We start from the raw sequence: 3891 nt of genomic DNA on the forward strand, positions 1-3891 counted from the left end.
ACTTAAAGGTGCAGTGTGTATCATGTATTTTCAGAACACAATTGTTAGAAATGGAATATAATATTCATAAGTAGGCTATGTTTTCATCAAAGTGTAATAGATTGTTTTTATATGACCTTAGAATGAGCCTTTTATATCTACATAGGAGCGGGGCGCTGAGGCCGCCATGTTGCACCGCCATGTTTCTACAGTGGCACAGAACGGACCAACTTAACGGCCTTACGCGTTTTTATGTATAGTGGGCGTCCTGGGGAAATGCACCTGTTGGAAGACCAAGAAGAAGAAGAAGTACTATAGAATAAATAACTAAATACATCTTCACCTCATCACTTGATATTGTGGAAAGACTTGAGGCAGTGGTGGATGATGCCATCTTTAGTAACTATAGCTTCTTGTCCTTGATGGCCACCGTAGCTTCTGTAAATTCTCCCCAAAGGGGAGGGGTTAGCAAGGGAGCGTTGACATCTACAATCTCACCACTAGATGCCACAAAATACTCCGATATTACAAAGTGCACCTAATGAATGAAACCACCAAAAGCTAATTTTTTTAAAAGAGAAAAAATTGTTTCCTGGGATTATTGACGAAGAGTTTAAGCTTTTGAATATTAAATTAATGTTTCAGGGAATATCATGATACCATTTTTTTTTTTTTTTTTTTTTAACCTTTATTTATACAGGTAAATCCCATTGAGACCGAAGACTCTTTTTCAAGGGAGACCTGTTCCCATTCCCACGTTACCATTCACACACATTCATACACCGATAGCAGCAGGCTAACTATCGACATTCACACGAGGCAAGGTGGGTGAAGGGTCTTGCCCAAGGACACAACAACCATGACACAACAAGTGGCAGGGCGGGAATCGAACCTACTACAACCCTTTGATCATCAGCCGACCCGCTCTACCACCTGAGCCACAGTCGCCCCAAAACAAAAAAAAAGTTGATACTTAAAATACATTTTGCTTTGCTGTTTTGTTTCAGTAAAGGATCTGAATGCTTCCTCCATCTCTGATTAAACCAATAATATTTTTGTGTTTGGAATATTGTTTTATTTGTTAGTTGGCCTAAACTACAGTAGTAGGCCTAAAGTGTAGGCTATGAGCACCGAAATGCATTACTAGGAAAGGCCTAATACCAATGTTATTATGCAGTTATCACTATGCTATTCATGCTGCTGTGTACAGTAAATGAATCTTTCTAGTCCTCCTAAACTCTGAGTGGTGCTGTCTCGCCTCTGTCTCTCTGTGCAAAAAAAAAAAAGGAAAAAAAAACTGCCTTCCATTGCATTTCTCCAGCACCCAGCAGCAGCGGACTAACCAGGCCGTTCGTATCCGCTTCACGGGCTTCTCAAGCCGGCCTCAATCCCACCACCGAGCCGGTAGGTGAGAAAAACCCTGGAGGTCCACCGTCCAACCGAGAAACTCTACCCAACCTACCCGCCTATGGATGCTTGATTTGCGGATTACTTCACGGTGGGAAAGGGGGGAAAGCCTGGTGGTTTGAGCTGTGAGATTATATCCTAATCAAAGTGCGACACACACATACACACACACAGACACATCACAACCAGGGCCTGTGTGTATGTGTGTGTGTGTGTGTGTGTGTGTGTGTGTGTGTGTGTGTGTGTGTGTGTGTGTGTGTGTGTGTGTGTCAATGCAACTTGTAACTCTTTATTCTGTCCTGCTGCATCAACGCTAAAGACAGATAATTGTAGGTTAGATTATGTTGTAGTGACGTGCACTCCACACACACACACCACACCACAACAGACTGTATGCGCTGTCAGAGTAGGAAGTGAAATCTCCAATACACGCCCATTTCTGCTCTGTCGCCCCTTTGCTAAAATAGAGAGAGAGAGAGAGAGAGAGAGAGAGAGAGAGAGAGAGAGAGAGAGAGAGAGAGAGAGAGAGAGAGAGAGAGAGAGAGAGAGAGAGAGAGAGAGAGAGACCAGACCCGCTCATCAGATAATATACCAACTGACTTTTTTATCAAACAAATGCGTTCACTTTCGCATGGACCACGCCAGCAGGAATAAGCTAAAGGACATCGCCAAATACACACAGGGTAGGTGAACGAATAGCTTTTACGCTTAATGTATTACGGGGGGACGAACGTGACAGTTTCCCCCCCAAATGTTATTATCGTATCGTGAGACTACTTGAAGCATAGCGGCCTAGTAGCTCCATCTTTTTTTTTGACACACATGCGTGATCTGTGGCCTAACTGTCACCTCAGCGAGCGAGATGCAAAGGTAACTGGTAACGTGTTAATGCGCTAATAGGTGAGAATTGAGTGTGTGTGTGTGTGTGTGTGTGTGTGTGTGTGTGTGTGTGTGTGTGTGTGTGTGTGTGTGTTGAGGGTCTATATAGTTAGCAGGCCAGATGTGGAGTGGCACCTGCTTCTTGCGCGTGGTGATGTTGCAGACTTGACAGACAGACAGACACACACACACACACTCTCTCACACACACACACACACACACACACACACACACACACACACGCGCGCACTCAAGCACACACGCCAACTAGATAAACACTTTTGATAACAGTTTCGTCCAGATTTTGCACACATGGCGTTCGGTTTCGCTGGGGGTTTGAGGGTTAATTTTAACCCCGAAAATATTGAGCATCAAAAAACTTAATAGGCTATCACGTATCTTGCTGATTTTTTTTATACATGTGTGTGTGTGTGTGTGTGTGTGTGTGTGTGTGTGTGTGTGTGTGTGTGTGTGTGTGTGTGTGTGTGTGTGTGTTATGGTGGAAAATGTCTGTATTTATGGAAAGAAAAAGACAAAATTCAGGTTCAGGGTAACACAAATATAATATAATATAATGCAGTAGTAGGCTATTTATTCTCCTGTATTGTTCAAAACTTTAGGCACATTCAAAACACACACACACACACACACACGCACACACACACACACACACACACACACACACACACACACACACACACACACACACACAAACTTTTGATTAGACCAACGCTTGAAAAAAACAATGCTTCTCCCTACATTGTCTCGCCCTTAGTTTGCATGTACATTTGCATTTGCGTCTGCCCAGTTCTCTCATGTATAAAAATTCACTTCATAACAATAAAAAAACCTTAATTATCACATTTTATTACATTTACAAATCTTAGGCAAGGCAAGTTTTATTTCTATAGCACAATTCAGACACAAGGCCATTCAAAGTGCTTTACAGGGGGCAAGATTAAAATACATAATACACACATTAGAAAAAAGCGAATAAATAGAAATAAAACATGTAAAAGTGAATTAAAAAATTTTAACTTTTCTTAAAGGTGCAGTGTGTAATATGACATCATCAAGAAAGTTCTAGAAAGTTCTCGAATGCAACGCTCCCTGGGTAACCCCAACCCTTTCGAATAATAAATAAATAACAGAAGCTACAGTGGCCTTCAAGGACAAGAACAATTCTAAATTTTAAACAATGCACCTGATGACATTCCAACTATGACACTTTCAAGATGGCGGCACTAGGCCTTGGTCCAAAATATGCAGAAATATGAACATATATGAGACCCTTTCTAAGGGAAAAAAAAATAATTCAAAACATTTTTTTTCAGCTATTATGCACTAAATTAAATTTATTTGTGGATATTATAATTACTTTCTACAAAATCTGCTAGGAAATAAAACCCAAAATTCTTCACACTGCAGCTTTAAATCTTAGTAGGCTATGTTGACAGCAGGAGATATAAAGAGGACAGTGGGCCATATTTTCGTAGCCCGAGTAATGAGTCCCTGGATGTTTAGTCAGTAGCGGGTAACTATAACTGCTGCCATGGCTCCAATACAAAACAAAAGGCTTAAGTTGAGGCTATCCTGTGAGGGTCAGTGTCTCTCTCTAAACAGACA

The 3891-nt window shown here is 41.4% G+C and overlaps 2 protein-coding genes across 4 annotated transcripts in view; one reads left to right on the forward strand and one right to left on the reverse strand.

Moving 5' to 3' along the window:
* Positions 1-1332: 1332 nt before the first annotated feature.
* Positions 1333-3891, forward strand: part of LOC307267811 (polyhomeotic homolog 3) — a gene marked incomplete at its 3' end in the record, with an annotated part of 21022 nt that continues 18463 nt past the window's right edge. For 2 of the 3 annotated variants that reach the window (XM_080050215.1, XM_080050217.1), the window contains exon 1: positions 1333-1477. Of the gene's footprint in view, positions 1478-1940; positions 2070-3891 lie in introns of those variants that run through there. The other variant, XM_080050216.1, reaches the window with a different exon arrangement.
* The window catches only part of rpl22l1 (ribosomal protein L22-like 1), a 79281-nt gene continuing 78245 nt past the window's right edge, over positions 2856-3891 (reverse strand). Inside the window, exon 5 of the mRNA XM_080050227.1 lies at positions 2856-2869. The gene's annotated coding sequence lies outside the window, so the exon portion shown is untranslated. The remainder of the gene's footprint in view (positions 2870-3891) is intronic.

The sequence above is a fragment of the Ammodytes marinus genome (assembly GCF_949987685.1).
Source record: "Ammodytes marinus genome assembly, chromosome: 21".
Lineage (NCBI taxonomy): Eukaryota > Metazoa > Chordata > Actinopteri > Uranoscopiformes > Ammodytidae > Ammodytes > Ammodytes marinus.